Here is a 13,202-nt window from a genome sequence, read left to right as displayed (position 1 = left end):
CTCTCACTGTTGTGGCCTCTCCCGTTGCGGAGCACAGGCTCCGGACGCGCAGGCCCAGCGGCCATGGCTCACGGGCCCAGCCGCTCCGCGGCATATGGGATCCTCCCAGACCGGGGCACGAACCCGTATCCCCTGCATCGGCAGGCGGACTCTCAACCACTGCGCCACCAGGGAGGCCCTAGTTTTTACCTCTTAATCTCCTACCCCTGTTTTGCCCCTCCACCCCTGCCCTCTCCCCACTGGTAACAACTAGTTTGTTCTCTGTATCTGTGAGTCTGCTTTTTGTTACATTCACTAGTTTGTTGTATTTTTTAGACTCCACATAATAAATGAGATCATACAGTATTTGTCTTTCTCTGTCTGACTTATTTCACTTAGCATAATACTCTCCAAGTCCATCCATGTTGCTGCAAATGGCAAAATTTCATTTTTTTATGGCTGAGTAGTATTCCATTGTCTAGATATACCATGTCTTCTTTATCCATTCATCTGTTGATTCCTGCTTTCCTCAAGTACATTTGACCCCAAGGTGCTTTTTTCCCTTAAATATCTTTTGTCCACCTCAAGGTGCTGGTGTGGTCTGTATGGGAAATGGCTGACCTGCCGGATGGTACCCAGCACCCCCTGGAGGCTGGTTCTGTGTAGTTGTACAGCATCATCTCCCACCCATTCCCATCTTGCTGTGAGCTTTAGCTACACTGAAATTCCCACACAGCATCCTGGGCATGTGTTTGTGCACTAGCCTTTCTTTGGCCAAGCCCCTCTTTCCTCCCAGGTGAACCCCATGCCCGCTCCTGATAGGTCCTCTTCTAAATCTCAGGCCAGTCCCCACAGGCAGAGCAGAGCTGCTTGAATGTCTGTACTGCACTTGAATGTCCTTGGAATTTTATGTGGTTCTGCAGTTACACTTATTCACTTGGTTTTAGTCATAGGTTTAAAGTCAGTTCTCCTAGTCTAATGGGAGTTTTAAGGATGAAGACTATAACTTCCTCTTTTGTTACAGCCCTCGTCTTGACACTGAGTTGCGCTCAGCAAAGGTTTGTATGAGTGAATGGTAAAATGGGGTCCTTCCAGATATGACCTAATGCTTTACCCCAGTTGTCTTTGGTTATTAGAAATCCCAGAAAAAATCAGATTCTTGACTGAGGCTGTGTGCTCTATTCCTTGGAGATTCAGGAAGCACACGAGCAGATTAAGCCTGAGAAGGGCTAAGCAAAGGACCTGGTCTAATCCAGCCTTTCCTAAACACATGGACCCTGGTTCCAGGGGATGCAAGCTGCACAGAGCAGGTGTTGTGCTGGGCCCACCTCTCTGCTCTGCACAGAAAGTGCACAGATTTCTCTTCTGATGAGACAGGTGTGAGGAGCTTCTCCCAGCCTCTCTGCCCCACTTTCTTCCCCACCCACCATCCTCTCCTCTCGTATTTCTTCCTTCCCCTCTGCAGGACAGTGAATACCGCACAGATCCTTCCAAATCTAGATCCCATGTACACACAATGACCCACCTCGCCCTCACTTGGATGTCATTTCTCACATGCCAAAATGCCAGTGTCCACAGCTGCACCTCACTGCGTCATCTCATCCTTCCTGCTGTCACGCCATCGCCCCATCACTCTTCTTCCTCAGGAACACAGTGTTCTAACAGCCCTCACGTACACACAGGAGGAACCCCAGTGAGCTTTCCCCCTAGACCCTGACAGTAGGCATTGGGTCAGCTAAGCAGTCACACTAGTCCCCAAATTCAAATGACTCGTGGATCTGCCTCTAGGTTTACTGGTAGCTCAGGTTTTAACCAGCAGTAGACAGCCTAACCCAGGTGCTTTGGGACCCCTGCATTCTACTGAATTTGATGAGGACCAACAGCTACCTTTACTGTAAAAGATCAAGTGATTTCCCCCAGCATAATTTTGCAGAATAGTTCACAGAAGATGAAATTTAAGAAAACTGTGTCCAGATAGACTCTCCCTAGGATCTTCCCCTGCTCCTGGGGCTCTTTGAAATGTACTATGAGAAAAACAGAGCCAGCTTCCTTTAGTCATTTCTCATCTTTACTCAGATTTCTTTCAAAGTTAGGAGACTTCTGTAAGTTCCAAGCGGGGGGGACGCTGTGGTGGACACTGTAGTATGGGGTCTTACCGCAACAATAGCAGCCACTGGGGCCTTCTGCCTTCAGAGGAAGCCCCCTAAAGTTTACACTGGGACCTCTTCCCGCCCTTTAGGCTGCAACTCCGATGCAAAAGGATCATCCTGTTGGCACGGACCTCCCACACCTGCCCTCCTCGCTGCCCTGGTCTGAGCTCAGGCCCCCACCTGTCCTCCGAAGGCATCAAATGTCATGTTAGGATAACCTCAAGGCATCAGCTTATCTCTGAACCTTACGACAACCCCAAAGACCTAGGTTCCCTTGGAAAATCCCTGAGGCTACACAGCAGTACTTGGACCCAATTCACTTGAGGGTACATCCCTGGAGAAAAACTTTTAAAAACTCTTAGTGTTGCCAAGTGTAAACTGGTACGTAAGCTTTGCCTCCCTAGCGTAGAATCCACTGGCACGTACACAGCCCTATAACATCCACTGTCCTGTCTGATCCTCACAACAACCTTGAGAGGTGTGCTGGCAAAGTCCTTTTTTAAACATAAATGCAAAGACTGTAAGGCCCACAGCTGGCAGGAAGCCAGAGGTGTTGGTCAGGACTGGGTCGTCCGGCCCCAAGCCCAAGCTCAGTAGCCTGACTGCATCCAATAGCCCGACTTGGCAAGGCTCATCCTTGACCTGACTGTTCCCCAGCCCCTGAGACAGCTACTCAGGAAAGCCCCCACCTCAGCCAGTGTCTGCTTTCTCTAAGCAGCATCTTCAGCTTATGTTGCAGAGAAACCTGTTCAATATTAGATGAAGCAAATCCCCTGACCCACCCCCCACACACAGGCCTTCCCTTAGTCACAATTTAAAGCCACTCTTTCTGCTTTCATTCAGTGTAAAAATAAGAAAGTACCAAGTGCAGCCTTTTACCATTCATTTTTCACAAATCCACAGCAGCCAGTTCCAGACCAGCCACGAGGTCATGGAGACGGCTGGGTTTTCCTGCCTGAAGTGCTGAAACATCATTCCTGAAGCAGCGCCTCAGGATATACGTGGGGTGAGGCTGCCTCAGGTGCACGTCCAGGTCAGCCCAATGACCGCACAGCCTGTTCAGAGCAAGCAACTCCCAGCAGTATGTGCTCTGTCTTCAGGCCACCATACCAGGCGTGGGGCTTCTGTGAGTATTTTCCCTGCTGGGTCTGATGAAGCAATGGGAAGTTTGCAGATTGTTAAGTGGGACTAAATTCCAGGCAAATCTCTAAAAAAAAATCTTCACGCAAAGCAGATGAATACAATACAAGGCAGCCTGATCAGGAGCAAAAGGAGGGCTGAGCTGCGGAAAGATGCAAGAGCAGAGGAGCAGTGAAAGCACTGCGGGTGATCGAGGACCACAGTCTGGATGCCAGGGAGCCTCCTGGATGTGACTTTAAAAGTTGAGATGAATGAGCAGCACATGGAGGGGCCAGGAATTAATCCTCTTAATGGACTCCACATTGCTTCCTTCCTCATTAGCGTTCTTTACCCAATTTGTGACCTCTGCATTTTAAGAGAGATGTCAAGACCTGGAGATGGTCCAGGGAAAAGCAATAAAAGTGATTAAAGGGCATGGAAGTAGGTCTTAGAGAAGGTGAGTGGAGAATTAGAGGCTGGAGGAGATGAGGCCACCAGTGACTCTAACCATGATCTTTGTCTGAACAAAAGGTCAGAAGAAATGAAGCCCTGGAAAACTCGCTCATACCCTGGCTGCATCCAGTGGAATCGAATGTCTAGGTATTTTGAAATAACTTCTTTGACAGTTAATTTTTTTTTTCATCTCATCCAGTTGGTGTTGAGTTAACCCAGCCTGAGTCTAAATCAAGCAGACATCTGCCTCCTGAAAGTTATATCTCTACCATGTGTTGGTCCCTGGTTTTGGGTTTCATCAAATGAAATGAACACAGGGACTTGATGAGTCTAAAATTTTAAATAAGAAGAGGGCAAAAGAGATGTGGGAATTCTCAGACTGGTCAGGGAATGGGTTTCAGAGGGAGCACAAGAACAACGTGAGAAGAGAGAAGAAAAGCAAAGAGGTCAAAGGCTCTCTGGGTCAACTGTGATCGACCAGCTATCCTAGGTGGACATAGACAGCAGAGATGAGTAAGCCATGGTGCCTGCCCTGGAGGAGCTCTAGGTGAGTTCAACCTTGTGGTGTGAGAATTGTCCTGATGGGGTCAGAGGCAGGAGCTATAGACACAGACGATGAGCACCCACCTCCCTCTGAGCAAGGATACTCTCATCTAACCTGGGAGGTATTTGTCTCCTGACCCTGAGTTCTTTGAAATGATGTTTCATGTCCAAGTTTGCAAAGTCAGTGAGTAGGGAGCAAAGTGCCACTTCCAGGGCCATGTGCCATAGCGAAACAGCCAGGATGAATTTAAGAAAGCAGCTCTAAAATTATCCCATTTTACCCATTTAAAGGATCATCTCCTCTTAGCTACCTAAAGAGAAACTAGCAGTAATCAACCAACGTCCTCAGTGTTTACTGAGGACCCACTGCATGTGAGATACTATAGATGTTTGTGGGGAAAGTAATACATCCAACCTGGAATGATTAGGATCCTCTTAAGGAAAATCAGACATGGGTAGTTATGGATGCTAGGTTCCAAGACATCACAGAGAGTCCACACTGACCCACCTCCTTACCTCCACCTTGTTTTGCAGGGTGTGGGGACATAACTGTGGCCCAGAGAGGTGAAATGACATGGCTCATGAGGTCTTTTGATGCCCAATCCATGGCTCTCTGCAGCAGCCAGCATATCAGGTTACAAATGGGAGGAACCCAGTATGGATACCAGTCTTGAAGGTCTGTGACTTCAGACAGGGGAGGACTGCTTCTACCCAAGGGAGCAGGATGGCTCTGGGGAGAATTAAAACTAGAAGCAAAGAAGAAAAACGATTGCACTTATCTGGGGCAAGGAGGTAGGACAATCTCATCCACAAACATGCTTTTTTCCTGCCCAACATGTATTAGAGTAAATGATAACAGCATCAATATATGCCTTTATAGTAATTAGCCATGATGAAATAAATTATGAAACTGATAAAACACCTACACACACATGCACAATCTCTCAGTATTGCTGCTGCTACTAAGAGATGATGAGAACTCAATAATGCAATGTCCACTATTAAAGGATGTAATTAACACACTAATATAACATTGTGAATGACACAATATTAATTTTGAAAGTGGAGTCAGGAAGTTTGGAAGCAAGAGAAAAGGAGGGGAAACCTTCATAAGATAATTATCACCCATTCTTAAGAGTATCCTGTGAGCGCCTCTGCAACAGACCCTGGTACCTGCCTGTCTAACAGCCATTCCCCCTTCACTTTGCTCTTTGTCACCTGAACCCTGGCTTTGTACTGGGGCTGTGTGCTCTACAAGGTCATGAGTCATGTTGGTCCAGGCTAGGATGGCAACACCATTCCGCTTTGTCAGACAACCAGGCTCTCAACCTCCATTGTAGCGAGGGATGCCCATATGATTCAGTTCTTACCAATAAAGTTTATGGAAAAATCCTCCAATTGGGAAGGAAGCTTCAGGGGCACCAGCCAAAACTTGCCCTCTGGATGGACTTCCCTCACTGCTGTCTTGCAGGGTCATCCCTGAGTGGGATATTTGCTATGTGAGTGCAACCATTCTCACCTTGCACTCACATAGCAAGCCCACCTATCAGAGAACTGAGCCCAGCGTTCTGCCTCTTCTGGTAGCTGGTCTTAAGGAGCTCCCATGCAGCCATGGGTGTGAGCTGATGAAGATGCAGGGGTGTGGCAGTGCTGGTTGATATGGAAATCTGGGCCACCTGTTCATGCAGCTTACTTGTGCCCAATGCCAGATGTACCACTTCCACCTTATGACTCAGTGAGTTGGATGGAATCCAGCTCATTGTGGGAAGTTCTGGTCTCGTGGTGACTTGATGTCCAATGACAGCTGCTTCATCTCTAATAGGGCCAGTTGCATGTCAAGATCTGTGTTTCAAATGGTTGATAATTCTTGGTGCAGGTGCCATGGCCTTGCCCTAGAACCCTAAGTGTCTACGTCACGGTTCTCATACTGGAACTTCACAAACTCTACATGGGGCTCTTCCCACCAGTTACCATAGGGGCTGTGCAGTGGCTTAAACCACAGCCTCAACCTGCTACAGCCCTTTCCTGCTCTGCAAGATGCAATAATTCGTTCTGTACTTTGGAGGAGCTGTCACAGACCTGTCTAGGGGTCTAAGACCGCTAGACTCCTACAAACATTACTAATTTGGCAGCCTCCTGAACTTGTATAGTTTTGCTCTTACTCTCTGGAGTTCATGTGTCTTGCCAAGGCCTTCCGTGCATCTTCTTGCTCATCAGCTGCCAAGAAGGGCCCCGTGTTTTCACACTTTGCCTTACATTGGTGATTAATCACCCTCGGCCTCTCATTGTCTATCTCTAATGCATTGATAGCCCCACCAATAGCCTTATAATTTCTAACTTTTAAAGTTTTACCAAACTTCTAAGTCCTTAGATACTGTGCCCATGGTGCCCACCTTCCTCTGGCATCCCACCCAGCCCTCTACCTGTGACAGTACAACACTGCCAAGGCCAGGGTCAATCAGACTCCACCTACCATGGGGGAGAGCACTTTCACTGCCCCCTGACCAGTAGTGACCCAGCCCCCAAATCCCATCTTTGAATCTGCTTCCTCAGCTCACTGCCGGCACCAACTGCTGTTGGTCAGGTTCCACAGGAAACAAGCTTCAATGGCCCTGAAGCTGGTTGCCCCCAGTTGAGGCAAGTTTGCCAGGCCTTCAGGCCCCTCCATCAACTTGTCCTTGGATGCAAACTGCCCCAAGGGAAGGGGTGCAGCTGTGGGTGAGACACCTCCCTTTAGGGACAGAGAGGACAACGCCTGGAGAGGGACATGGCTGTGAGTGGCCAGCAGGCAGCACCCCTGACAGCTGGGGGAATGAGGATCTTGGTCTTGAAGAGAGATTCAGGAGCCATAGCCCAACATCCACTGCAGCATCTTAGTCTAAAGAATTTGAAGAAGCTTAGAAAAAACCCATACCACACAGGAGGTGAGGAAAGAGGAATAAAAGAAAATCACATTTAGCACACAAAACGTAACCAAGCAGGAACCTATGGCGCCTTCTCGGGACAGAGCCCTCCCCAGTATCCTCTGCTGTCGCTCCTCTCTGAAGTACCTAGGTAACAGTATCTGATGCACATTTCCTGAGTTGTTTTACAGATGCTAAAACCACCACCACACAGAAGAAATTAACTACTTGGTGACCATGAGCACCTGTAACCCCCGGACCTATTGGCACCTAAGGATTGATAATGTTAAGCTCTGTGACACCACCCTGTTGCCTCACCATGAACCAATCAGGGAATTGTGCATGAGCTGATCACAAACTCTGCCACCTCTTTCCCTCACCTAACCTTTAAAAAGGCTTTTCCAAAACCCATCAGGGAGTTCAGGCTTTTTGAGCAATGGTTGTCGCAGACTCCTTGTACAGAGCCCTAACAATAAACACTGCACTTTCCTTCACCACAACTGGGTGTCAGTAGATTGGCTTTGCTGTGTGTGGGCAAGGAGACCCAAGTTTGGATAGTAAAAAATTTGCCCCAAAGATCTTGCACATCTATTAAACAGGAACCAAACTTGATTGTCAGCTTCCCAGTGACAAGTAACAAGAGGAAAGGTGATCGTCTCCAAGATTCACAGAATCTACAAGATAAAAGCATCCCATGCCCTCAAGAGCATGAGTGCTTTTCCTGGGTGTGAAGTCTAAATTGTATTTCTCCTCTGAGTCCTGATAGATCACGGAAGTGGACAAGAACGCCAGCATCACCCCATGGGCGGTATAATAGCAAGTATTTCACGGCAACTTCTCAGCACCCACCTTGAAGCTTATCTCAGGCACAGCACCAAAGAGCAGCAGGACAAGCAAATTGAAAGTCTGTACATGAAACTCTTCCCAGGCAATTTCATCTCAAGTTCCACCTTCTCAGAGAGAAATGTATGAAAACATTCTCAGAGCACCTGTCTATCTGTTGGTAAATGTTTTTTAAAGTAGGTACAATAATTGCAATAATCTGTTGCATTTTAAAAACATTTGTTCAGCAAACCATCTTTAAAAAAGCAAATCATTTTCATTTGGTTGAAAGGCTGGTAATAAATTAAGCCTTTCATGCCCATAGAAAATGATTTTGTGTTTTATTTCCAAATCTCCCCCTGTCGGCATTCAGAGAGACATACTTAGGGAAAAAAGCAAAACAGATGATCTGGCTGCAATGCTGAAGGAGGGCCACATCTGTCTCCAAGCCCCATGGGCCACTTACTGGGATAAATCTTCCTGTCCCAGAAATGTTAGGGCACCGGGCTTCTGGGCCTCCTCTCCGTAATGGCCTGTGTTTCCAGCTTCCTTTCCTACTCAGAGGCATTCACCATGGTTCCAACCACCCCACTGGCCCCCAGCATCTTGGGACCCCTGCCCCCATTGTTCCTGGAAACTCACCCCTACTTCCTCTTCCCTTGGGTCATCGACACACCTACAGTCCTTTCCAATTTGGGGAGGTCAAGCATTAGTCTTCCTATATTTTGCTGTTTTCCAAGTTTATTTTTTTTTTCCTTTTGAAGGACTCTGACCTCTCCCATGAGTTGAAGCATCAATGGTGAAATTGGAAACATATTCCACTCATCTGTCTTCCAACCTTAAAGTGGAGCCATATAACCAGCACTGGAGAGAGAAACAGGCCCTCACTTGTCCCCCCGTGGTCTCTCCAGGAGACAAGACCAAGGCTTTCTTGATCCACTGAAGTTGACAGAAGAGCAATCCCCAGGCTGAGTTCTTGCTGTGGCCAGTCACAAGTTCCAAATCCAAAAGGAACAGAAAGTGTCGCTGAATGACATCAGCAGCAGGCTTTGTGGGGCGGAGCCAGGGACAGTGTGGGAAAAAGCACGGGGGGTGAGATTTAGACAAAACTAAATGCAAAGTGTCCCTCCCCTTTATGTTTGTGGGCTTCACTTCGCTAACCTGTTAACCAAGATGATAACTATAAAGCCTGCCCTCCAAATTTGTTGGGGAGGTGAAAGGACAGACGGTCTTCATGGTTTGGGTTCCTATCTTTGCAGACCGTGAGACCAAGATTCAAGGGCAAGAGATGGATTTGGAGATAAACCTGTGTTAGTTTTCTAGAGCTACCCTAACAAATTCCCACAGACTAGGGGGTTTAGACACAGGAATGTATCGTCTCACAGTCCGGAGTCCAGAAGTCCAAGATCAAGGTGTTGGCATCGTCGGTTTCTTCTGAGGACCATGAGGAAAGGATCTGCTCCAGGCCTCTCTCCTTGGCTTGTACGTGGCCATTGTCTCCCTGTCTTCACATTTATTCTATTTCTGTCCCTGTCCTAGTCTCCTCTTCTTAAGGACACTGTCACACTGGATTAGGGCCCACATTCATGACCTCATTTTAACTTATGAAGGTATGGATGGAAAAGGTCACCTGCCATATCATTAAACAAAACATGTTTCAGGCATCAAACCCTCAGCCACTGCAGCCCAGTTGTGCACCCTGAGGAGACTCAGGATGGAGACAAAGAGGAAACGGGCCCTAGATAGCTAAGGTGCATATCAAAGAAATTATTTCGATGAGCCCAGAGTTTGTTCTTCCCCACAGTCGGGGGCTGGGGGGCTGCAGTGTCTGAGGGCTTGATGGCCACAACATCCTTGGCTTACTGAAGTCACAGGCAACATTCCATGTCCACAGTCTCTATGTAGTGTTCACAGCTGGGTCTTTAATCCCTGGCAGAGGGCCTCTACCTCTTTGTGAAAGTGCATCCCCAGGGCCCAGGGCCACACAGGACCCAGCTGACATCTCAGCATCTTCTCCAGGTGATGCTTCCTCCTTCGAAAGGACCTTTGGTGGAGGCACTCCCCACAGCAGGGGGACACATGCTTTTCCTGTGCCAAAAGATCCCCTTAGAAGGGCTCTCAAATGCAGATTCCTAGAGCACAGGCCCTAGGAATGCTGATTTAGAAGGTTTAGAACTTTTTAGCATTTTTCCCCTACTGTACTGGCAGTTCCCTGGCACGTGGCCAGGAAGCCACAATGAGAGGAAGGTCCTCCGAGGGACCCACCCCTGGCAGTGCCTGTTTGCTTTTGGAGAAATCTGCAGCCCCACCCGCAGTGCCCCTCAGCCCTCCACCCCCCTCCCATTGCCAACTCAGTCCCTGAAGGACTTCCACTTAGAGGCGACAGGCCTTTCCCCCTCACACAGATAATTGTACTCTCAACTTGCATCATCAGAGTCTTATCACAAGTATGTCTTAACTCTGAAACTCAAGGCACCAATCCGGGTCCAATCAGGAGACAGAAATCTGATGAGAGATGGCAAGATGGTGAAAGAACTGCCTGCCCCAGAACAGGATGTGAGGTTTAATATAAAGAATTGTTGTGCTATGAGAATAACTATAAATATATAACAAGCACTCAAAGAGCACCCAAAGGGAGCTCAAGGAAGGATACATCCACCCAAGGCTGGGGTTCAGACCTCAGTGGAGAAGGTATGGTTTCAGAAGACTGGATGATGGACAGGTTCACCTGGATGCTTGGGCAGAGCTGGTCCACAGGCAATGGGCAAGTGGGAAGCGGCCTTCCAGGGTGCAGGCTCATGATGGGCACAGAGGGGTCACAGTGCCTGAAGTCCACTCACAGGTGAGGTAATACCAGGCCTGGGTGTGTGTCTGCACTGGGATGGCTCCAGAAAGTTGGCCAACAGGCCGGGTTGTGTGCAGTCTGGGTGCAGGGCTGGGGCAGAGACCCACCAGATGTCCCCTTACAGCCTAATCTCTGACTAACCATGTAGTGGGAGCCAGAAAAAAAAAGCAAAAATAGAGCAACTGGAACCAGGAAATGAAGCACCTTCCTCCTGCAATGACCCGCCAGCGCCCTCTACTGACAAAGTCTAACCTTGTGGTCGCGGTAAAGGAGAAAAGCCCTTGTGGCCAATTGGGGCCTGAAGGGTGAATTTGGAATTGAGAAGAAATAAGTTGATATAATTGGCATGGTCAAGAAAACATTGGAGGAATCCATTCCAGGGCACCGTGAAAGCTAACAACCCTATTCAACATTTGCTGACTTTTCTATCAGAAGTACTGCACAACACAAATCTATTATATAGGGGAAATAGGAGATGGAAGTGGATTCCTCTTCAAGGTAGGCACTGGTTTAAAATGGGTTCTTCAGCAGCTGTGACAAGTTCAGGAGATTATGTCCTGTGCTTAGAATTGTAAAAAAAAAAAAGTAGGAAAACATAATTTTTTTCTCTCAGGTGGAGATTATCATCTCTTTCTACTACACTCTTTTTCTCCCTCTCCGTGTGTGTGTGTGTGTGTGTGTGTGTGTATGTGTGATACACACACACTCATATACACATATATCAAAGGTAGGTCAGGAAAAGAGACTCGGGCTTACATTTAGGAAATATGCTATCCTCTCAGGGGAACCAGCAGCAAATCCAGGAGGCTCTGAGTCATATTGTTCTTTCATTTGAAATGCAAGCCAGCCAAGTGGCAAACACTGGATGGTTGGACCCCATGGTTGAACATACACATTAGGCAACCTTTGATTTCAACTAACAGAATACCTGACTAAGAATGGCTTACAAACCAGAAGTCTGTTTTTTTTTCTTTTCTTTTCTTTTTTTTTCTGTGACTCAGCAGTGCCAGAGCGCTGGGTCAACATCTCTGGTATTTTCTTGCCTTTCTCTTCATGGTCACAAAATGGCTGCAGGAACTCAAAGCATCAGATCCCCACATAGTATTACTTAAAACACACAGGACAGGAGTCAAGAGTGCCTTCTCTCTTGTGCTGCTGTCTTTCTTTACGAGAGAGGATTTTACCCAGAAAACCCCAGCTGACATCCCATGACATCTCATTAGCCAGGACAGCGAGGTCATATGCTCACCTCTGCACCAATCACTGGCCAAGGGACTGGCATTGTCATGACTGACTGGCACTAATCATGATTCATGTCCAGGACATGAACACATTTACTCCAAACAGAAACAAATATCTAAATATTAAGGAGAGGGATAGGACCGGCTGGCTGGAAGCAGCCAACAGGCATGGTGAACATTTTCTTACACCCTATCCTCGCTAGGTTGCAAACATGTTAAAAGAGAAAGTATATGTGGAAAGTAAATACCATATTTTAAAAGCAGAGTTTTTAAATGAATGAAAATATTGTTGTCAAAAATTAGAAAAGAAGCTCCTTTTTGGAATCCAGATAGAAGCCCCTAACAAGTTATAAAGAGCTGCTCATGGAAGGGCTATGAATTGGATGCTTTAGTCAGTTTTTAACAAGTAACCTGTAATTCTCCACCAAATTCCAAGAATTGTCCCCATAGGGAAAAATGAAAGGCAGGAGAGATGGAAATAAATGGGCTCATAAGGTGTTATCTTGACTCCTTCTATATTGTCCTGAATTCCTCCGAGACAGGAGCCCCTGTCATCACCAGTCTGGCTGGTGAATAAAGAGTTCAGAAGAACCAGGTCCTTGCTTTCCTGTTTGAACATGGCTTCTGGGATGTCTTCAGCCTTCCTGGATGAGATTGCAGCAGAAGACTTGGCCTCTCCTCCTCTCCTCCAGTTTACTTGATTCCTCTACCCTTTGCCTTGTTTCTTCTTTCTCATTAGCATTGGTCATTAGCATTTTCCCTTCAGTTCTGAAATACTGCGTTCTCTCAAGCCCCAGGCCCCCTGCAGCATGAGGGATGACACTGGCGTCCCTTTTACCCAGCAGGACGTTGGCACTGGCCCTTCTCACTGTCCCGCACTGACACGTTGTGGGGCGTCATCTCACAACCCTCTTGCAGCTATTTATCTATTTACATGGTGACCTGGGCCCTGCTCATAATTAGGAACCCTGTGGCCATCACACTGAGGATGCAGGCAGAAGCAAGGCAATTTAGGGAAAAAAAAACAAGGATTTTGAAGGTAAGCAAATCTGGGCTCCAAGTCCCAGCTCTGCCTCTTACTAAATATGGGTGTGGTAGATGAAAGAGATGTAATTCTTTGCTACTCCTCCCATTGAGAGATGGAATC

Source organism: Mesoplodon mirus (assembly GCF_964341445.2).
Source record: "Mesoplodon mirus genome assembly, chromosome: 4".
NCBI lineage: Eukaryota > Metazoa > Chordata > Mammalia > Artiodactyla > Ziphiidae > Mesoplodon > Mesoplodon mirus.
The sequence above is the reverse complement of the archived record's forward strand: the minus strand, read 5'-3'. Positions refer to the sequence as shown.